We start from the raw sequence: 25052 nt of genomic DNA, 5'->3' as shown, positions 1-25052 counted from the left end.
AATATTCACAGCAGACGGGAGATGTGTGTGTACGTAATAAACGCGTACAGAGAACTGTGAGCACTTCGCGCAGACTGCAGCGAGTAAATATGCTGCTTGTTACCAAGCGGATGTGAATAATCGCTGACAACTGCAGTACAGTCGGAACGAAGTGTTTATACAACAAGAGCTCCCCCCCTGTAGTCCTACAGGCTGACGTATTTAAGCCGGAATCGAACCTCCTGTTGATGTCGAGGTGTTAGAATTTAAGAGTTCTGCAGCGGATCGAGCCTTGGAAAGTTAGCGCGCGATCCTCGACTTCTCGAGGGTACATACGCGGTATTCCTTACCTGTAGGCACTTAAAGGTATTGAGCTATAGCTAGATCATGTAATGACGATCGCGCAGGCCCCCCTCGCCTAGCATTTGCTACTTTTTACGGCTTCTAGTTCGAACCCGCTATCTTCCGAAGTAGCGAGAATGATCGAAGAGTGTTGAGGGTGATTCATTTGTCGGATGGAGGCGTTAAGCTATATGCAGGCTTCTTCGGTAGGAGTAGGCTATGTCGGGACATCTAGTTATCGATTTAAAAATCCTAGTCAGGAAGGGTACGCGATTCAAATCCTGGCAACTTATACCGTCGGGAAGGGCATCCGGCTAGATCATGTAATGACGATCGCGCAGATCCCTCGCCTAGCATTTGCTATTTTTTTACAGCTTCCAGTTCGAACCCGCTATCTTCCGAAGTAGCGAGAATGATTGAAGAGTGTTGAGGGTGATTCATCTGTCAGATGGAGGTGTTAAGCTGTGTGCAGGCTTCTTCGGTAGGAGTAGGCTATGTCGGGACATCTAGTTATCGATTTAAAATCCTAGTCAGGAGGGGTAACCGGTCGTATAAAACTATGGTGTGAGGCGGGGTGTGCAAAAAAGCTAGCAATAAGTAAGGGCTGTTGATGGGGACGTTAAACCTTGTGCAGACTCCTTCGAAAATGATTTTTTGAGTACAAGACGTTGAGGGTGATTCATTTATCGGATGGAGGCAATAAGCCTTGTGCAGGCTTCTTCGGTAGGAGTAGGCTATGTTGTAATGTTCAGAAGAAACCAAGTTTCAGCCTACTGAGGTCGGACATTGTCGTGAGGGGTTTGAGTTCAGCTCGAAAAGCTGCTAATAATTTTAATGCGAACTGTACGGGTGTAGCGGACTCTGTACCCTGCTGAGGCAAACACATTCCAGCGAGGAGCTAGCGAGCCGGATGCAGCTTGCGTGCGCGCGTGTGTGTAGGCATGCTTCAAAAACACATCCTCGTTTTAGAGTCTGTTACCCTTCCTGATGTAACAAGACTAGGATTTTTTTTAGACTGCACTTGGCTAGAAATAGCTACATGAAATATCGCAAGAATTTGTTGAGTTGCCCTTCCTGATGCAAAACTGGGAGTATCTAGCCTCTTACATCATACACTATGGTTTTCGAATGGTTGCCCTTCCTGACAACTCGGATTAAGAATCTGTCGAGAATCGGGGATTTACAGCTAGATGCACTTCTTAGATTGTAAATCACGAACTATTGTTTTACAGCCGGATGCCCTTCCTGACTAAGATTTTTAAATCGCAAGAATTTGTTGAGTTGTCCTTCCTGACGCAAAACTGGCAGTATCTAGCCTCTTACATCATACACTATGGTTTCGACCGGTTGCCCTTCCTGACGCTGAATGACCAGGATTTAGCCAGTTACCCTTCCTGATGTAACAAGACTAGGACTGCACTTGGCTAGAAATAGCCACACGAAATTATTATATAGAAAGAGAATTGCTGGGCTGATGACAGCTGTCAGAAAAGCACATAAGTTTGTAAAGCACGTGGAATTTGCCACCACCGGGGCAGCACTGTTCTCTCTGGATTAAAAGCTTTGTTTCCAAACAAGAGCACGTGGGATTTGCCGCCACCGGGCAGCACGGTGATTAAAGATGGCGGATGACAGCTGTCAGAAAAGCACATGGGTTTGTAAAGCATGTGGAATTTACCGCCACCGGGCAGCACGGTGATTAAAGATGGCGGATGATAGCTGTCAAAAAAGCACATAGGTTTGTAAAGCATTTAGAATTTGCCGCCACGACATAGAGTGTAGCAGTGAGGTTTGTGATGCAAGATGGCGGATGACAGCTGCACGTGGCTTTGTTTCCAAACAAGAGCACGTGGAATTTGCCGTCACCAGGCAGCACTGAGGTTTCGGATGCAAGATGGCGGATGACGTACCACATTTCAAAGGTAAGTAGCTAAAGAGGGCAGCACGATGCTCAAAGATGGCGGATGACAGCTGCACGTGGCTTTGTTTCCAAACAAGAGCACGTGGAATTTGCCGTCACCAGGCAGCACTGAGGTTTCGGATGCAAGATGGCGGATGACAGCTGTCAAAGGTAAGTAGCTAAAGAGGGCAGCACGATGCTCAAAGATGGCGGATCTGAAGAGGGCAGCACAGTGCTCTGTAGTTTAAAGATGGCGGATGACAGCTGCACGTAGCTATCAAAAAGCACGTGGATTTGTTTATCTCGAGCTAGTGAGGTTAAGGTGGTAGCACTAAGGTTTAGACCCGTCAAGATGGCAGCACTGCCGATGACAGGTGACGAAAGAGGGCAGCACAGTGCTCAAAGATGGCGGATGACAGCTGTCAAAAAAGCACGTGGCTTTGTTTACCTCATGCTAGTTAGGTTAAGTTGGTACTACTGAGGTTTAGGCCCGTCAAGATGGCAGTACTGATGTCAGCGATGCGTTGTTGTCTGTCAAAAAGCGTGTGGCTTTGTTTACAAATCTGTCAAAAAGCACGTGGCTGTCAAAAAACACGTGGCTTTGTTTACCTCATGCTAGTGAGGTTAAGTTGGCACTACTGAGGTTTAGGTCCGTCAAGATGGCAGTACTGAGGTTAGCGATGCGTTGTTGTCTGTCAAAAAGCACGTGCCTGTCAAAAAACACGTGGCTTTGTTTACCTCATGCTAGTTAGGTTAAGTTGGCACTTGTGAGGTTTAGGCCCGTCAAGATGGCAGCAGTGAGGTTTGCGATGCGTTGTTGTCGATGACAGCTGTCAAAAAGCACGTGGCTTTGTTTACAAATTCAAATCTCCCGCCAAAATTTAAATTTCCCGCCAAAATTCAAATTTCCCGCGCCGCGGGCTGCGGAGGAGGCGGCAGAACCCGCTTATTATGCTACTTCAATCATCACCTCCGCGGTATAGAGGGTATAGAAAACGCCCATACCGTAGCCAGATGCCATACCCAACCAAACCTACTTGGTTGAAACAAGAAAGAAAACAAGAGAGTAGAGACTCAAATAATCCGGACTTACACAAACGATGGAAGGAAACACAGGACTACCTCCATCAGTTAAAACAGGAGGGTCATCAACCTGGAGCGACTTCTCTTGAATATCAAGAATATAATAAGAGAAACAACACCTTTGGACAAAGTCCAGAATCCACGGGTGCTGATACCAAAAAAAACTTAAATTTTTCAAAAACAAGATTGCCTGAAAATGAGGAGGTCGGGTCATTTCACGTCGATATAATAAATTATTGGCACATCGATGATGACTTACTGTTTGAGGACAAGTCGCCTATTCGTCAACAAGTCCAACGAGGTCTACCTATAATTAATATTACCATTGGAGGAGTCCAAGTATCATCATTGGTGGACTCGGGAGCGCAAGTGTCCCTGATTGCTGAAAAACTGGTAACATTGATTAAGGATAAATGTGATCTTCTGATTTTGCCAGTTGCACAAGTAAAGATCAAGGGCATTATTCCTGACCGGAATATTAAGTGCAAGCAGCAAGTATTCCTTGAATTTACCATTAATGAGGAAGTGTGTGAACATGTCTTTTTGATAGTTTCGCCTATGAAATTCAACCTTATCTTAGGTTCAGACTTTTTGTCTGAGTATAAGGCTACTATTGAATACTCTGCCAACACCATTCATCTATGTAGGATTGGGTCTGTAGAGTTGCAGCTGGTGGATGGTGAAGACTTTAGGCTTCAAGGGATTGATTTACCCTTTACCCAAGTCGATTGTGTTATTGGCGAAGCCGCCCCAGTCGACCAGGTATTGAGAGAAGAGGGTGATCCCGAGAAAGAAGAGGGACCCGTGTCAGAAGAAGAAGGAGATCCCGATGAAGAGGGACCCATTGAGGAAATTTTACATGACAAAGGGCCCGATTTTCTCACTTATATCTCCAGTGTAACTGAAGCGCCAGATCACCACCCGGACATAGTAGCGGCAGAGAAAGAAATCTATCAGACTTATTCGGACGTTTTTGATGAAAAGCCCGGAGAAATTAAGAATTTTCAGCACCACTTCCACGTCAAGGATACTTCGCCTTATAAGCGCAAACCATATCCAGTGCCCGAGAAGTACATGGAAGAAACCAGGACACTGATTCGCCAGATGGAGGCTGATGGAATTATTTCAAAGTGCGTCACGCCTTAGATCAATCCGCTCACCAAAGTAAGGAAACCCGATGTTAAGCTTCGTTTGTGTCTGGACGCTCGTGCCTTAAATGACCGACTGATCCTTAAATATGACCACCCTCCTCCGTTTAAAGACGTCATTAAGCGATTTTATGGAAATAAATATTTTTCAAGATCTCTAGATCTTTGGACAACGGTGCTTATGAGATCACAAGATTAGATGGCAACCTTGAAGGCATTTACAATGTTTCTAATCTCAAAAAATACTTTGAATAAGTTTCATTAAAGAAAATCCTCATCGTATTTTCTTTTCCCTGAGAGGGAGGGATATGTACCGGTTACGACCTGTACGTAAGTATTTTCTGAGCATACGTTACGTTTATTTACCACGCGTAATGTTCCGAGCGCGGATGGTTTGTTTACCAACAGCGAGAACCAGCTAGCGAAGTGTATGACGACTGTGAGCTGTGACGTAGCCAAGGGGCTAGCTAGGCCGCCCGCTCATCTCAACACGTGTTGCCAGCCTTGACTGGTATTTCCTGGATTCCACGTCACTTGTTCTAGAGAATTCGATGGATAAAATTTTGAAATTTCTATAATAATGGTGCTAGCGAGTCGAGCGATATGTCATCTTGTTTGGGATCACCCAAACGTCCCAATGCTCGAGTTTCAAGCAAATCCATCGAGGGATTCGGGAGATATTCAATCAAACCGTATTATGACGTAGACATCCCGGATTGAATAAAAAGGGGACCTACTGTAGCCTATTCACACAGTCTCAGCTGAGTAGTCAGCGAGGACACACTTGCTGCTACTATCATCGTGGAACTCTGTCATTATACAAGTGTGGGAAGACGATTCTTCCAAGTTTTATAAAGTGGACTCATAAGACTTCGAGTGTTGTAGAAATTTTTCTAAGTCTTCGTAATTGAACTTAGAATATTTTACAAGTGTTCAGGAAATGGACTTGTATTATTTACATGGGTTCGAGACCCGAATTCTTCTAAGTGTTCATTGAATGGACTTGTATTATTTTCATGTATTCGAGGTTGGAACTTTCCTAAGTGTTCGTAAAATGGACTTGTGTTTTTTACGTGGAATATTTGCAACTGTTGAGGAACTCATTCTTCTAATAGACAGTGATTGATTAACATTGCCAGTGATGAACTAACTTTCCAACGGCTTTGAACAAAGTTAGGATTTCACTTGCATTTACTCAAAGACTTGTACATTTGCCAGTGTTGGTTTAAAGGACTTATAAATTTCGTCAGCGAATTTATTTATGCGAATGGACTTGTGTTTTCGTCAGTGGTCACTCAAAGACTTTATGAATTTCACCAGTGGTTAACTTTAAATATATTCAAAATTCCAAGTGAATGGACTTGTGTTTTCATTCGAGTTTAGGCAAAGACTTCCACCTTCGCCAGTAACGAACTTTGAGTTTAACTATAATTTCACAAGAAGGGACTTGTATTTTTCGTTGCCAAACGTTATTCAGAGACGAAGATTTTCCTAGTGATGAACTCTAAAATTAGTAATACCACTCATATCATTTTAGGAGTGTTGGAAGTCTTGATGTACAGTTATCAAGATCTCTGCTTATGAGTTGATCATCCAAGGTGTTCATGGACTCAGTGCTACTAGTGACCTTGGGAACATCAATCCTCTCAGTCTCATTGGGCTGAGGTAGTACATGACTATCTACAACATCGCCTGGATCATCGGGGTTCAACCCGGGCCTCAGAGTTCGAGACATCTCTACTTGCCGTCAATCCAGACAGTCCAGCTGCCTCTGTCTGGAGTATCTGGAGTCCCTGGAATCCCTGGAGTCTTCTGGAGCGTGCTTCAACCAGCTTGGCTTGGTGAGCTGGAGAACCCAAGCCATACTATTGGAATACGAGGAAGACAGTCCATTTCTACTTAGAGGTGATGTGCCAATTCATGACTTATATGAATAAACTCGTATACAATCAGAGTCAAAGTTTTTCTGTAGATAGGACCCTACTTCCTGTACCGAGCCCTAGCTACAATTAATCCAGTTTTCGCCCTGAGATCTCTATTTCATGCCACTATCAAATTTAATCTGAGAGTCGTGCTCTTTTACTGGTACAGTATCATCTTCATTATTTCTATTGAGCAACTCGTAAAAATACTCCTGCCATCTTCCAAGCTCTTTGCTTTTATCACCCACGAGGTTTCCATTTTTATCCTTGAAGGAAACAGCTCTTGGTTGAAATCTTCTCTTAAGGTCTTTTGTTCTTTCATAGAACTTTCGTACCTCGTTTCTATCCTTCATTTCATCCAGTTCTTCGATTCTCTTTCTTTCAAAAGCTCTTTTCTTATATCTACATACCTAATCTGCTCTTCTTCGTTTCTCTCTATACTCTTCTACTGTCTGTCTTGTTCTCCTTTGAAGCACTCTGTTCCTAGCTTCATTCCTCTCTTGGATTAACGTTGAACATTCCTCATCAAACCATTCTGCTCTCTTTACCAATTTCTTCTTTCCCAGGGTACTATCTGCAACTTCACTGATAGTTGTTTTCAGTATCTTCCATTTATCTTCCACTTTTCCTTTTTCCCATAACTCCCTCTTTATTTCCAAAGATTCAGCCATTTTTTTGTATTTCTCTTGCAGTTCCTCAGTTTTTAGACCTTCAATATTGTGCTTTGCCTTTCTTCTAAATTTTTCCGTTCTTGCCAAATCTATTTTTGTCTGTACTTGACTCTAAGAAGATAGTGGTCTGTATCTGCATCAGCACCTCTGCAGCTTCTAACATCCATAATATCTGATGCATGTCACCTGTCTATGATAACATGGTCTATTTGATTTCTTGTCACATCATCTGGTGAAATCCAGGTCTCCTTGTGAATGTTTTTTGTAGGATGCCAAGTACTTTTAATTATCATCTGCTTTCCACTCACAAAGTCAATCAATCTCAACCCGTTATCATTACTTACTTCATGCAGGCTTTCTTTTCCTACTAAGTGTTCGTACACCTCTTCTCTTCCAATTTTTGCATTTAAATCTCCAAGGATAATTTTCACATTGTGTCTTTGAACTTTATTAATTTCTTCCTCCAATTTAGTATAAAATGCATCCTTCTTCTCATCTTCTGCCTCCTCAGTAGGAGCGTAGACACAAAACACAGTTACGTTGAAGAATTTTGCCCTAATTCTCACAGAGTACATCCTATCGTTGATTGGAGTAAAGTTGATCACGCTTTGCTTTACCGACTTATGTATGATCCTGTGCCATTACTGCCTGCTTCTTCTCCACTGTACATAAAGATATGTTGTCCAGATTGCATCATCCCTTGCCCTTTCCATCTTAGTTCCTGTAGAGCTGCTATTTTCACTCCATACTTATCTATTTCATTCCTTAATTCTTTCAACTTGCCAGGTCTCTTCAATGTCTTAACATTCCACGTTGCTAATATAATATCCTTTTTCCCTCTCTTTAGCCGTTTTTCTCGCCGGTTCGTCACCAAGTTTTCCGGTCCTGCTTTATTCATTCTTAAGATATCCGTAACAGTTGTTTTTACGAGGTAGGGGAGTTAACTCTACGCTCAAGCCCCAACCTGGAGGACCAGGGTATCACTCTTAGTCTGGATCATCACCTTAGACCTGTCCGGCTTGGGTGGCCCTACCAGGAGCAGATGCTCCCGCCGGCATAGCTCCAAGGATCATTTGACCATGCAAGCCTCCAGTAAACACCCGGCAAAATATATTTTGCCTTCGTCAAGGTGGTGATACCTTCGGGAGGTTAGGTATACTCTCCGTCAAGTAATTGGGGAAATGCTCCAAGAGAAATAGATAAATAGATAGTTAATTCTACGTCTCGCACATCTAGAGAAGGTGTATAGGGAAATACAATAGGAAGATTTTGGCCATAAACATGAGTAGCTGGAGTTAGAAATTATGGCTTCTCGGTACTCGTGGTTTATTGGATTAGAAGAAACTGTAATCATACTGCCCAAGGCTTGCAAGTATATATGACGGAAATATAAGCCATGCTATGGAGAGAATGTTGTAAACAATTTAGCCTATATTGATGACTTGTTTTTATACCTTGCAGTTCGAAATCTTGTAACCTAAAATTTTGAGTATAACATGATAATGAGCATTCCTGAAACGAATGCAAGGCCAGTTGAGAGGAAACCGAGGAAGATTCATAGATAGTAAGAAACATGGAGTTGAAACCGATGGCCCATTTTCATTATTTAGGTTATGTATTCTTCTTCGATGGTCGTACAATGAATCGAATCAGGGTTGTAACAATAACAATGGTAGTGAAGTAATCTCAACGTCGCTCACCTTAAAGACCGACATTGATGTAAACACGTCAAAAGCTTGGTGTAAACATGATGTACATTTTATGAGCTGGTAGTGACAGACATAAAATTGGTTGTATGATTGATTAACATATCTTAGGGCCAAGTTCTTAAAATCCTCATCAGGTTCACACGTTGCGGACCAAGTTCTTGAATTCGTCATGAGGGCAATGAACATACACTTAGGATAAACTTCATACAGCCCTCGTCATGATAATTAATAAATACCTTAGACGAAATGTGGAAAGCACTGTCAAGACACCTAAAACATTGGAGGGAAACAGACGATTATTGAACACATTTATGTACAGGTCGCTGCATTATTAACAGGCCATCAGCTCAGTGTCGATAGTGATGTGACTGTTCAGTGCTACGCGAATGAAACTGAATTCTGCATATTACACAAAACGCCAAATTCTCTGTTGTGATCCCTTTTAGAATGCCATTTCCAGAATAGCCATATGATCTGCTCTGCACTTGTTCCGGGTTCTCTTGTCCTTGTCCTTTCACTGGTAAACAGTGAGCAGTGTGTATCGTCTCCTGGCTCCAGTATCAACTTGTCTTCCATAGCCCGAAAAATGCCTCTGGACACTGGATCATAACGGTACCGTACATGCTAAAGTGTACAGTTGTTGCGCCATGTTGGAAGTTTGATAAACATAGTGCTTCATGTAAAAATATACTTATTACTACAGTAATGTAGTTTGCATACATAAAGCAGATAGAAGTGAGTAAAATTATTATTATTGCATTGGTGGAATTAAAATATCCAAACACCAAGAAGAAGTTGTGCTAGATTAACGGAAGTTGGTAGGCGTAATTTTACATCTGAAAATGAAGTTGATTCAAATTTCCCGCAAATCGCATTCGGGTGGCCCTTGTAGCGGCCATATGACGTTGCACATCAGGTTTGCTTTAAATACAGGCTGCATTGTGCGAGAGCGTTAGTTACCAGTGAGATTGGACAGAGCGCCTTTACGACGACGAAGATGCCAGTATGAACAGCTCACGGCGGTTGAAGGAGGCCGTCAATAATAGGGCTACGTGAAGGCGGACTTTCCTTCCGCGCTATTGCAGAACGACTTGGCAGGAATGCCTCCACTGTTCATGCGTGCTGGCAGCATTGGTCATGAGAAGGTACGTTCAAAAGAAGACCGGGCTTCGGACGTCCCCGTCACGACACCGCCGTATTTGGCGTATGGCTGTGGTGCAGGAGCAATTCCAGCGGCAGTTGGCAGCACAGTAACGTCGACGCTCTGCGGCGTTTATTCCACTTACCCCAAACTGGTAGTCTTCAAGACAAAGCCCGTATCCTCGCTGCAAATTTGCCGTATGAAACATTAAGTGGCAAGTTTTTATCCTAAGATCCAAGATAAAAAGAGCGAGTGTTCAGTTTATCCATTCTCATGAAGCCGCTCCTGTTTTTTCCTCCGACATCTGACTACATTTACACAAGTGCGCAATAATAGAAATAGATATAAGAGAAGACGTGTATAACGTGGTGCCTACAGGCATAGAAACGGGATCAAGGGAGACAAGCCTTCTACGTCTTGCTGAACAAGCTTAATAACTTATTGGGTTTATAGAACGAAATCTCTTGCTGCTTGCAGAATGTCAAGCGAGAGCTCATTGGAAGTTGGAGTGGAGGTCCGCTGTGTTTTTTCGATTAAAGCCGGTTCTGCTTTGGTGCCAGTGATGGCCACGTGTTGGTTAAAAGGAAGTCATGTGAGCGCCTGCACTCCACCTGTCTGCGGCTTAGATACACATAACTTACACCGGGAGTTCTGGTCTGGGGAGCAATTTCCTATGACAGCAGGAGCGCTCTCATGGTTATTCCACGCATCCTGACTACAGATGTATACATCCGTCCGTCTTGTGATTCGACCCGTTCTGCTGCCACTCATGAAGTGCATCCTCGGGGGTGTTTTCCAACAGGATAATGCATGCCGCCATGCTGCTGTTGTAACCCAACGTACTCAACAGATTGTAGAGATGTTGCCTCGGCCTGCTCGATCCCCCCATCTGCCCCAATCGAGCACGTAAGGGACATCCCTGGACGAAAACTTCAGCGTCATCCACAACCGGCATTAACAGTCCCTCCATTGATCGACGAAGTGCAAAATGTATGGAACTCCATCCCAAAAGCTGACACCCGGCACCTATACGACACAATACATGCTTATTTGCATGCCTGCATTTAACTGTCAGACGATTACACCAATTTTATTAATGGACCAGCATGGCGTATTTGCGATGGCTTTTTTCGCGTGGATATTAACCTGGAGTCTTGTATCTTTAATGAAATAAATATACTACCGCGGCAAATATATTGCCAAAATTTCCGTATGCTACATTCCATACATTGTTGTGTTTGTTTAATTTTTCCACCAGTGAATTATGATTATTACAATTAGTAGTAGTAGATAAACACACTCTCAACATTTCCTAAAGCAATACCAATTCCCACATAATTCTGGGCAAACTAATAATCATACTTTCCTGTATTATTTTACCACATACTAAGAAAGGCATGGGACGTTCTTTTGTTTGCGAATTTCAGCATAGTGTCAGCACATTATTATCGGTGCTGCAGGGCAGACTAACATTAATGCTCAAAAAGACCACATCGACTGTCCCGAATATGCAGCAAAAATTCAAGTTTGATAAGACTGAAAGTGATAAATTTGATAGAAGAATAAAATAGCCCAGCGGCAGTGCCAAACTGAGTCAGATGGTTTGAGAGATCGAGATACCTGCCGTCGTGTACTTGCCCGAAATATGAATATTTTTAAACTCCAGATTATTTCAAGTACGTCATTTCTCAAAGACAACCAAGTGCAGAATAACAGAAAATTATACAACAAGTAGACCGTTGTGCCTACAGGCATACAAACGGGGACAAGGTATCAACGTCTTGATAAGCAAGCTGAATAACCGGTTCCGTTTACAGAATGAAATCTGTTGCTGTTTGCAAATGTATTTAGTTTGAAACAAACACACTATTACCTGCTGCTTGATGATGATGATGCTTGTTGTTTAAAGGGGCCTAACATCGAGGTCATCGGCCCACTATTACCTACATCACACAACTAATTCTATTAACCTATTTAGACAATCGTACTATCTGTACTGTCTGTATTGTACTCTCTGCAAATAAGTAAATCTCCCTTCATGAAGAACTGCATCGTTCAATAAAAAAGTACTACTCACTGTAAAGGTGCGTGCTGAAACAGGTCCGAAATTACAATTTGCAAATTAAATATGTTGTACGATAGGGTAATTATTTTAAAAATAGATATGTTCTCTCAAGGCATCACGACTGGAGGAGAGCTCTTGTGGACAGCGATAATATCAGGCCTCCTTTTCTGAGCAGCCATTTACCCAAATATTTATATATAACTGAACATGCAACAATTATTGTTTGAAAGGGAATACTTCAACAACTAGCACCAAGAGATTCAAAACGAGACTTAAAACTCTAGCACACAAGAAGAAGATCAAGGTGGGAATTCCTTTCTGGACAGCACTAATTATATACTTAAATCTTAGTGTAAAACTGGTCACACCACAACTGCCAAGTGGCCGTATGAAACATGAAGTGGCAGATTTTTATCTTAACATCCAAGATGAAAAGAACAAGTGTTCATTTTTATCCATTCTCACGAAACCGCTCATGTTCCTTCCTCCGACATCTGACTACATTTCCAGTAGCTGTCAGCTTGAACGTTAAACACGACACTGAAGCTTAACACAAAATCTTACAAGAGAGAAATGATTAAGCCTACGTTCTGACGGATAATCAAATCTCCCCGCACAAGATTGCAGGAATAAAGTTTATATTTATAAGTAGAGTCTCCAGCTGTTAGACTATGATCTGTTGCGTTTGCAGGTTTGGTGTCTCAACTCTGGGCTCCGGGGTCAACTATAATCTTTCCGTGTTAATTAATTTAATGATATTAATATCATTGACTACATTTAAGGTTTTCGGAGGCGACGAGTTGCTGGAATTTACTCCCGCAGTACTTTTTCGTGCCAGTAAATCTACCGACACGAGGATGACGTATTTGAACTCCTTCAAATACGACCGGGATGACCCAGGATCGAACCTACGAAGTAGAGTTCAGAAGGCTAACGCCGTAACACTCTAAGCCATTAAGCCCTGCAAAATATTTAATAGTGTTGAAAGGAAAATACATACGTTTATTCACCTTCTCATTGCTTTTGTGGTTGTTATAGTGGGATGGAGTGATCTGTTTTGTTGCTACCTGAAATGTTTGAATTAAAACACGTATTAACTCGCAGTGATGGATTGATAAACAACAGCCTAAAGCTACCCCAAAGTAAATAGTAAAGTTCAATACATACAAGGAAGATACCATGTCTCTTGTGCGAGAAAATCAGACAAAATTCCAAATTAAATAAAATACCGCCTATAAATTATATCAAATTCAACGTTGAGTTCTAGATTAGGTGTACCAGAATGAACTACGTAGGCTAATCAGCATCAGTGAGGATCGAGTCAAGACAGTATGTTCTTTCATTTGAAGATTCCTCGTGTAGCAACTCATACGTTGACTGTGAAAATTCATAACTTCACTGCAAAATATCGAAGGTTCAATAACTCGTCCCCTGTTAATCATCACTTGACAGCATGCTTGAACACTCCAGGTTAACTGTGGCTTGGGTGTTTTATGATGAGGGTAGTGAACTCCGGAGTGCCCACCAGAAGATTTGCAAGTATTAGACATATCTCGATAAAGTAAATTTATATTTCATGCTTTCGGACCTTATTTATACGTTCCTCGAAAGCTGTGTCACTGAAATCGTCTACATCATGGTGAGGAAATACGATTTATAACTACGTACGTAGGTACATTATCAGAGAAAATCTGCTGCGTTAATAGGTAAACAATATTCATACTGCGATTAAATTTATAAAAATGAAAAGTCCATTACTGTAATTTAAGAGATTGTGTATTCTTTGACCACACAGCACAACACTTCTGAATTTTGTCATCTCTAGTGTGTTATTTTTCACTATTTTATAAATTTCCTTAATTATACTACAACATGTTTCCAGTCGCGTTATAGGTTATAGCAAATTTCCACAATCGATTTCTGTCACACAAATTTTCTGTAATCATGGGTTGTAACTTTGTAAAGTCAACTGAATCTTCAGAAATTAATGAATAAATGGTTTGCGTGATTTTACTGTAAGGTTCTGCTTAATACAAGTCAGCTTTAACTCAAGTGCCTCATGTAGTAAGTACAGGCTGAGCAGGATGAGGAATACGCTGCGAAATTTTCTTACTATTTTATATTTTCGTTTCATCTTTCATGTCATCTTTAATTTTAGCCATCCCATTTACACAACGAAAATGTATATGTTTCGATGTATTATTGATACGCCTGGGATTGAACTCAGCTATTGTACGATTTAATGGTAGATAAATCTCCGGCATCAATGAACAGCTTGTGAGATATCACTGATATGTTCTACGTTTCATAACTTAGCTTTAAAACAAGTGCCTCTTATTGTAACTATACGATAAGGTGGTATCTTGCTTCGTTGTATCAGAGTCCCAAGCCTCGCGGACAATTCAATACGGATGTCCTTATTAATAAGCAACATCAAAATTGGATGGAAGTAAAGAGTAAATTTCGTTATTTACCAAGAGAACATAACGTCAGATTTATAGAAGTCTAATGAACACATTGGACCCTACCAGACAATGATCCCAGGCCTAATACCGAGTGATTTTATCGCACCGATTATGTCTACCACTCCGTGAACCAGTAGTCCACAACAAGGGAGACTCGGTTTCTCAAGGGAAGTAGACAAAGAACAAAGGTCGCCAAGCCCCAATGTGTGAGAGAGAAACGCTCAAGCGAGACAGTCACAGGAAATTATTAACCCAAGCTTGTACAATTTGATCGCGGAAGTGCAATTGCGCATTTTGAGGGTTAAAATATGAGATGTTCCAACGTTGGAAAACCCAACGAACTGACTTCTATCTAGCACGAGTACCCGATATGGGCGAAATAAAAATACAAAACAGCCAAGATATAATAACAGTGGCTGTTATCGAAAGGGTTGCATCTCAAAAAATGGAATTTTTGAGATATTTCTGTTAATTTTTACCATTGCCGACCTCTACAACCTCCAAAATTGTAACAACTCATCATCTAATGCATTCATTTTAGCAAGCACTTCAAACAGTTTTCATTGTTTTGAAATTCGTCGCTTTTCTTAATTCAAAAGGCTGGCATTATGAGTTGTAACTCTTTTCCAGATTATAACATCTTTTTTTTTGCTAGGGGCTTTACGTCGCACCGACATAGATAGGTCTTATGGCGACGATGGGATAGGAAAGGCCTAGGAGTTGGAAGGAAGCGGCCGTGGCCTTAATTGAGGTTCAGCCCCAGCATTTGCCTGGTGTGAAAATGGGAAACCACGGAAAACCATTTTCAGGGCTGCCGATAGTGGGATTCGAACCTACTATCTCCCGGATGCAAGCTCATAGCCGCGCGCCTCTACGCGCACGGCCAACTCGCCCGGTGATTATAACATCCACGTTACATGCGCGTACACACCAATTTTCATAAAAATTATGTACATCATCAATTTCTGAGAGTAAATGATGGAAACTGATAAAACTCTAATCTCTTCTCTTGCAAATCATAAATTTTTGAAATGTAAGGCATTCGTTCTGGGCCATCCAATTATACAGCGCTGCCCAATCATGCATTAATTCATCATTCTGGTAGAAGCTGAGAAATTATCTCAAACCAATGACAGAAAGTCTGCTGCCCTGAGAAAGAAATGTTTTTTAGCCGGGGATGTACCACGCGTCGGTTGAGGGGGCCGTTAATTCAGAACATGAGTGTGCGATGCTTCCCCTTTCTTGTGTCCAGAGCTGTTGCTAGAAGTGCGTGTTGCCTGTTGAGAAGTCGGAGCTGCAATCAATGCTCATTGTGAGTTATACATTTTACACTTCGTTCAGAGCGGTTAGAGAATACAATCCACTTATTAATATGGAAAACTTAAAGAGGGTGGTAAAGTGCATTTGTAGATAGATTCAGTAATACTTGCGATCGTTAATGTGGTCGCTGATGTAGACCAGCTTATAAAATTGGCACTAAGGAATATGTACTTACGATTGGACGAACTAAGACCATGATGATGATGATGATGATGATGGTTACTTAAAGAGGCTTAACATCTTATGTCATCGGCCCCGACTAAGATCATTAGGTGTTATCTAATATCTGCTTATGACTGGACGGACTAATTCGAGTCAGGCAAGTAAGCACACCAAACACTTTCTGGTATTTTTTCAAAGCTGGAGCCCATGAGTTCGAGTGTCGCGCGGTAAACGTGTACATGACGTTGGTGCCGTCCGCTAGTTCGGAGAATTGTTAAGTGAACAATTACAAAATAGCACAATTTTTTATGTAGCAGTGACGCATTTTCCAACCCATCAAGAATAAGGCTCACTAGTATGGTGGTCGATATCACAAACGGACCCATGAACTTCCCTGAAGTCAATATTATCGCCATGAAGCACTAATCACCAATGAAAGACTCTATGAAGCCCATGTTCATCACAAGGTAGAGACCAGGTAAGTACTAATCATTATCATTGTATTTAAGGGAGTAGTAACCGCACACGGCCATCTACATAAATCTGTAAATATCAATCACTTATGATTCATTGTGGCGACTTTAAGTTTCCTAATTACCTTGCATGTAATTGGGTTAATGCATGTCCTCTTCTGGTTGATGGAATGCCTAAGTGAGTGTTAGTTAATCCGGTGTAAATATTAGTAATCATGAGCGTACAGATGTATTTGCTTAATGTTCAGTTGACACGAAATGACTTTAGTTTAGAATATATTATAATTAATGTAGAACAATTTATTCTTTATATGTTGTCATAGACCATTCATTGCCTGACCATGAACTTCTCGGGCCTCAAACTAACACTGGAAAGCTATCAGAAAAGTAACACTAACCGAATCAAATATTGCATGATGGTCAGGCAGAAAAATATAAGACCTTTAAAATATAATCTCAGTGGAAGAAGGAAACTCAGAAACACAGCAATAATTTTATACTGAAATATTCAAACTTAATTTAAGCTCTTCCCCAAAGGAAACCTGGCCAGAAAAATTAAGGTATTACAAAATCCCATAGTACTTCATAAGAAAGCTGATAATTAAAACCTACATTCCTCATCTTGCAAGTAATCAGAAAGGAAACTGATCTATTGTGTATCTAAGCAGGGTATTTCTGAAGAAAATTGGCGGCAGAAAAATAACAAAACGTTATATGGATGGAAAATATAAAAATTATTGTCAACGACAAAATTATTCGAGATCCTGAAGTTAATAAAACACTGCTGGGGAAATAATAAATAATGAAACTGGTAGGGAGGTTATAAAAGAGTCAACAGCCATTGTACCAAACATCCTTATTTACTTCTTTATAAACAAGTACAAACTGGATAACTTTCATATCCTTGAGGTGTGCTACGATTTACCTCCTGATATTCTGAGTTACCATCAATTACAGATGTAATGATGTACACATTGTCACATGAAATTACACTTAAAAGGTCTGTCCATGGTAACTGGCAGTATACATGAATTGTGTACGACTAGCGGCAAGTAAATAATAATATCCGCGTCTAAAATTTTCATTGCTCATTTATCTCAAGTTGTCATCGCATTTTTGTTGCTTTCTGCTCATGAATTCCAATTCTCTAATATTTCAAATTCCCGTTTACTGCAGTACGATGGTATATACTCCTCTGACGTCGTTTCCTGAAAATAACATTTTAAACAAGAATTACCTGCTTGTGCCCCTGTATCACCCCTCATGATATTAAACACAATTAGAAACAATACAGGTGACTACACATTTAATAGATTTCAGACTTAACAATTTGTAGAGTATAGCACGGAGCAATATTATAGAAAAAATACATGTGCGTAACAGTATTTTGGAGTGTCATCGAGCTCGAAGGGTGGAGTTGTAGGTTGATGAGCGGCAAGAATATTATTTTATTCATACAAGAAAGCAAAGATGTACTTCCACTGCTGTCTTCTCACCATTGCACTTTGAAAGATTAAACATCTAATCAGCCTTACTCCATAGTACGTACATAGGTCATTAAGGGGAACTCATTTGGCAAACAAACTTTCAGGCACAGCAGAACTACACGACATTTCTCCATAGAGATATAAGAATGTTATGTAATGATAACAATAATGTTACTAAGTCACACATCCCAGCTGCTGTTTAAAGAAAGACTTGTTAGAAAAACGTGGAGCTCTTCACATGAGAAATGTGCGGCCTGACACGTTGGTTAGTAGACTGGTAACATCGAAGATTGTACCACAGAAAATTTACTACTGTACACATCGCTGTGGATGGGCGTTAGCCCAAACCATGTTATCCCTAGAACAATAGGGTGCAAATCGTATAATAAACGGTCGGGCTAGTTGTGATAGAGCCAATATCAAAACAATTATGTAAAACATTTTAGTGATTAATTGTGGACCAAAAATTATTTACAATAAAATGGTATGTCAATATCCTGAAAGCATTCTTAGAATAGTCGACTCCATAAAAACTTTTAAATGTCCTCTGAAAAATCAGCAAAACATTAGGGTTCAAAACACACACGGATATGAAAATTTGTGGCAAACAATATGTACTTAATACATCTATCAGTTAGCCGTGTTTTCCAAAAATGAACACAGTAATTCTCAATATGGCAAGCAAAATGTAACATGTATATGACACAGGGACGTTCCAACTGAATAACATTCCTTGGTTTCTTCTGCCTTTATCAACTAAATAACGAGAACTATCTGCATTTGAATCCTTCGCAATCACCGTAACACTGGAATTAAATATATTTGCATCTCTTAGGTTTTATTCTTCTTCTTCTCCAATAAGTTAGCTGTTGGATTGAAGATTACTAGTTATCACAAAATCTGGGTCAGGGTTTCAATTATTCGAGGGTTAAACAGTCAAACAAGGTGAGACTTCATACGTAAACATATCTGCACGTTGAACACAAGGGTGTAGCCGTTCTATCAAATCTTTTCTAAGATTAGGAATTCCAAAAAATAACGCTGAATCGTAACATACGAGCAGTCTTAGCTTGGACGGAGGCCGAGTCAAGTAACGAGAGTCGTCGGTGAGGAACCAGGGCAACCCGCGCACTATTCCCAACCTGGATCATCGGAGAATGTCCACTGGTCGGCAGTCTCGACAGACGACATTATCCTATCGCGTAGTCAAGCGGGCTCAAATCAGCTAAGAACGGGCCAGAAGTAGGCAGGCCTTCCCGAGGATCACCACATAGGCAACAGCCTACAATCACTCCACTGGTCATATAGAGAACTAGCCAGATCAACCAGTACCAGCTCCACAGTAACAGCCTCAACAACAGCCACAGACTCTCGAACAGCTCTCTGCCATAGTTAATCAACTAGCACTCAACATGCAGACACTCACACAGCGTTTTTTTAGAGGATGGCCGAGAGTCGGACGAGGGGGGCGGCGACATCCCCGAAGCAGGCGACCTACCCTTTCGATCGCTCCGACCCAAGAACTACCCCTAGGGATTGGAAGTCCCGGCGGACTACCTAGTGTATCAAATTGCAACAGCACTGGAAGCCCTGCTCCCATCGATTCCATAAGGGAGAGATCACCACGACACCACCACCACCACCACCACCACATCGTGGTACCTGTCGGCCTGGTACAGCCTGGACCACGCTCAAGGCAAGTACGCGTTCAACAGGGCCAATCTACTCTATACTGCCCTATCTCGAGGCTGGAACGCCGCCATCCAACTCGACCAGGCCACAGGCGACGAGATTGCAGAACTTGCGCAGGGATTCCAATTCCATCCCATTCCGCGTGCACCGATCAGCCTCACCCCAGCTACCAGGGGAGGGGTCGCGGCAGTCTGGCCGGAAGAGGGAGAGGGGCGGCTGCAGAAGCAGCACCAGCGGCCGCCCCACAATAGACGCGGCGACCACCACTTCGCCACCGGGCAGGCTCCCCCGAGCCCAGCGGGAGTCCGCTACCGTCACCAACACCTTCCAAACGATCCACACCTGTTCTCCACCTGCTGCCACGGAAAGAACGCCCACCATCAACAGGAACAAGGAGTCCAACTCTACACAATCCACGAAAACATGCTGGAACACGCAAGATTGCTTAAAGGAAGGATGTATTACTGCAGGTTTTATTATATTATTTGTATTCTCCTTTACGTTACTTGTAGCACTTTTGCATTCTCTATATCGTCGCTCTATTGTACCAATACCATAAGAAAGACAGCACGGTGGGACCACCCTTCAGGGGTCTCACTACTCGATAGCCTCTTGTCCCAGCGCGGCTGAGCCAGTGCTGACTCTCCTACACGCGCTAGCCGAAGTGGCTATTAAAGCGACAGGGGTAGTTGGCTTTGGAGTAGTTTTCGTGAACTGCGTCGAGTTGGTCTCCTTGTTCCTGTTGATGGTCGGCGTCGTTTCCGTGGCAGCAGGTGGAGAACTGGTGTAGATCGTTCAGAAGGTTTTGGTGACGGTAGCGGATTCCCGCTGGGCTCGGGGAGCCTGCCAGTTGGCGGAGTGATGGTCGCCGCGTCTATTGTGGAGCGGCTGCTGGTGCTGCTGCTGCTGCTGCGGCCACCTCTCTCCCTCTTCCGGCCCGATTGCCGCGACCCCTCCCCCTGGTAGCTGGGGTGCGGTTGACCGGTGCACGCGAAATGGGCTGGAATTGGAATCCCTGCGGAATTTCTGCAATCTCGTCGCCTGAGGCCTGGTCGATTTGGATGGCGGCTTTCCAGCCTCGAGAGAGGGCAATATAGAGTAGATTGGCCTTGTTGAACGCGTACTTGTGTTGAGCGTGGTCCAGGCTGTACCAGGCCGACAGGAGCCACGAGGTAGTGGTGGTGGTGTCGTGGTGATCTCTCCCTTCTGGAATCGATGGGAGCAGGGCTTCCAGTGCTGTTGCGATTTGATACACTCGGTAGTCAGCCGGCACTTCCAATCCCTTGGGGTAGTTGTTGGGTCGGAGCGATCGAAATGGCAGGGCGCCTGCTTCGGAGATGTCGCCGCCCTCGTCCTCCGACTCTCGGCAAATCTCCATAACACGCTGTGTGAGTGTCTGCATGTAGAGTGCTAGTTGATTAACTATGGCAGAGAGCTGTTCGAGAGTCTGTGACGTGGCTGTTGCTGTGGAGCTGGTACTGGTTAATCTGGTTGCGGCTGATCCTGTGGCATGGCTGTAGTTCTTTGTATGACCAGTGGAGTGACTGGGCTGTTGCCTATGTGGTGATCCTCGAGAAGGCCTGCCCAGTACTTCTGGCCCGTTCTTTGCTGATATGAGCACGCTTGACCACGCGATAGGATAATGTTGTCTGTCGAGACTGCCGACCAGTGGACATTATCCGATGATTCAGGCTGGAAATGGTACGTGGGGTTGCCCTGGTTTTGCACCGACGACTCTCGTTAGTTGACTCGGCCTCCCGTCGCAGCTAAGACTGCTCGTATAACAACATGGGTGGTACAGATAGGGTCTAAATACGTGTACCTAGCGAGCGTAGTTGCAAAAAGACCAAAAGAAAAATGATACATAACATCAGTGTAGATGTTCGCTACGGTGAGATACCATGCCAGTCCGAAAATGAGTCTTGTGGGAAACGTTCTTTATTCATTTATTAATATGGCTTGACCGACCTGCAGTGTTAGCGGGCGAGTTCTTCTTAAGGTAAGACTTTAAGAATCCTACCACCGCACTTAATACACAGAAGCAGCTATTCTGGAGACTGAGTGAGCAGGTGTTTACAATAATTACCACACTCGTACTAAGAGTGAGAGAGGTTCCACCAAATTCTTCAGAAGAACGTCCCCATTCCACACCACAGGTCGGCAAATGTAGTTTTATTGCACGCTTGAGAAAATTTACCATCACATTGACATCAGCATTGTGACCGAAGCTTGGGATGACTCGAGGGATTTTTTTCCAAGCCTAGCCTCTTCACTAAAGCTTTTACCTCATTCGGAACATTAGTGTGAATATTTTCCCTGATGCATTGGAAGATACTACCACACTCTTCTAATATTGTTGGCGCCCTGCAGTATGAGTGCACAGGTGTGTTTTAAGATGAGATATTGGGGGAAACGCTCACCATAAGAGCGTGGAAGTTCTACAATATCTTGAAGCATGTTGTACATTAAACTTGCACTTATCACAACATCCTTTACCACATTAGTTACAAGGGTTTGAGCGAAGGTCAGTATGCATTGACAGGTGTTTCCGAAAGAAATATTTGTAGAAAACGCACTATGACAGTCAAGAAAGGAGTGAAAACAGGCGGAACGTTATCCACAAGAGTACGGAGGCTTATAAATTATTTTAGCAGGTGCCAGTTGGGTGTGCTCCTTACACGAAAATTTGACCACATTAGTTACGACAGTTTGGGCGACAGAGGTTTCCGAAAAATATATTGGCGGAAAGAACACTATAACGTTCAACCCGGGAGTGTAACCAATATCCAGAGTGTGTGTGTGTGTGTTGTGTCAGTACATATATCACAGCCTCGCACTGTATTCAGAAGTAAGATATATTATTATTTTCAGTATTCGATTTAGTACCATTTTTATTATCATTATTTCATTTGTAGATTTAATCCTAATATTTGAAACTGGAAGGTATCCTTATGTGATATGAGTAATTTGTTTTCTACAAAGGGATGGGAAACATGCTAATTTCAACTCGGAAATTTGTATGAGTCATGCAGACATCCCAGATTCCGATGAGGTGGCCTTGTTGATGCTGTAGTTGGAAAGTTCCTATGAGTCATGTGAATAGCCCAATGTCTGATGAGCTGGCCTTGTTGACGTTGCCATGAGCTCCGTAAGGGGTTCAGGGCGTGCCCATGACAAGATCTTCTTCTCGTGATTGGGTGTTCACGATCAATCTAGACGTATCACGAAAGAAAAGGGGGAAGCTGAGTTCTAAATAGGCATGTGATCAAACGGCGAGAAGCGTACTGGACATGGTTTAATACTGGACTGGACTTCAAACTTTCGTGGATAAAACTTGACCTCAAACTGCGAAGGAGAGGAGATGTACCTTTTGTTGAACCAGGTCTAATTGTGTTGGTGAAGTTTGGTAATAACCTACAACTGTGGAATGCTTGGGCACTTGGTATTGTACCACTTGTGGCGGCTTGGTATTTTATGTTGGTGAGAGCTATGGAGTGCTGTATTTCAGACATTCCATAATTTATGTTCTGGAACAAATGTTAGTTGTTCGATTGATGTATCCATGAACCGAATATTAGAGTCAGTGACACAGCATCATAAACGTACAGTATCTGCGTGATATAACAAGTGCCAATAATAAGAATGTGCAAGTCGTATTAAAACACAGATACAGTGAAGGGTACTTATCTACATATATATGATTTGTTCAACGGACTGACTGCAAATGGTGGCATAGTCCTCGCTTTTGTTTTCCCACTGTATTTGTTGTTTATTGTGTCTTCAAGCGATATTTTCCGACCTTATTTCATGCATATTTTCGTGTGCTGATGAGATGCCCATTCACGGATATTGATCAGATTATATTTAATGATTTTAGAATTAGTGGAGTTATTGACGAACCTAGGTGCAGTTTTCAGAAGGTTAGGTAAGGCCTGAAGGACATGTTCTAGTAAGCAGCTTTATGTACACGCCTGGGGAAGAAAGTATTATCATGCTCTACAAAAATTCTGGTGAACTCCTACGCCCATACCATGGACATTTCGAAGAATTATTTTATAATTTATTTTGTTTAATGATGTTGGAGTGTTATTCAGATTGATTTCATCTGACGCCCAAGCGTGAGGCGATTATGTATTTTTTTCATATTTGATTTGATTTTAACCATATTGCAAGTGTTATCATTAACATTATATTAATAATGGCTCCCAGTGTGTGGAAATTAAGTATTTAATTTTACTCATTTTTGATTACATAATCACGACAATGGTTTTAAAGATTATGATTGTTATGGGCATTTGTTAGAGTGTGTGTGTAAGATATGATATATACATTTTGCACTCTTCATGAAACTTCATACCATATCCATTAGGCACTATTCATTAATCGCAAAAATATATTGTCGAATATTATATTTGGTTGATATATTACCATATAGAACACAATGATTTACACGTGCCCACCAGCACTGTTGACCAAAACTGTCATACACAACGTTTTCAACAACGTGGACAAGCTATAATATATCTTCTCTTTTCGAAGACTAGACTCGGTAAAAGTAATAATCGCATTGATCACACAAATTTAGACGCTCCACAGTATACGTAGGCATGTGCTGTCGAGGAACATTTTTCACGGAAGACTTCTTCCAGCGTCATCGCATAAATGTTGACGTTCACTAGTATGCGTTAACAGGCGTTGCCGGGTATTCGAATTCTCAGAAAACTCAATACAACGTTAAAGACAGGGGTTCGGACGCATGGCAGTGTGCGTAAGGTCGTTTCCAAATATTCGCTATTTGAGAAAACTTATAACCGCATTGATCACAGGAATATGGACAGAAGTTCATCTCTAAGTGTAAGCAGGAAACGCCGAAGATTCCATTTGAAAGAAATCTTACTACCATATCGATTACAAAAATGCGGACGCCCTCACTTATGTGTAAGCAGATGTCGATCCAGATGGGACTTCTGAGAAAACTTAGACCCACATTGATTGCAGGAATGCAGACGCTCCCCAGTATGCGTGAGAAGGTGTCGCCGAAGATTCGGTTTCTGAGAAAACTTACTTCCGCATTGATCACAAGAATGCGGACGCTCACCAGTGTGTGTGAGTATGTGTTCCCGAAGATGGGATTTCAGTGAAAACCGTTTACCACAACAATCACATGAATAAAGGCCCTCTTGAGTATGTGCAAGGACGTGTTTCCGAAGATCTGACTTATCAGAAAACTCACAAGAACATCTTCGACAAGCGTGTGGACGCTCTTTAGTATGTCTGACCAGGTGTTTCGTAAGACTTGACTTATGAGAAAACTTGGAAGAACATAATTCACAGGAATATGGGCGCTCTCCAGTATGTCGATGCATATGATCCTTAAGTCGAAACTTCTGAGAAAACTTTCTACCACATTGATTACAGGAATGGGGACGCTCGCCAGTATGTGAAAGGAGATGTCTCTGAAGACAGGACTTCGCAGGGAACTTTTTACCACAT

This window comes from Anabrus simplex, chromosome 13 (assembly GCF_040414725.1).
Source record: "Anabrus simplex isolate iqAnaSimp1 chromosome 13, ASM4041472v1, whole genome shotgun sequence".
Lineage (NCBI taxonomy): Eukaryota > Metazoa > Arthropoda > Insecta > Orthoptera > Tettigoniidae > Anabrus > Anabrus simplex.
The sequence above is the reverse complement of the archived record's forward strand: the minus strand, read 5'-3'. Positions refer to the sequence as shown.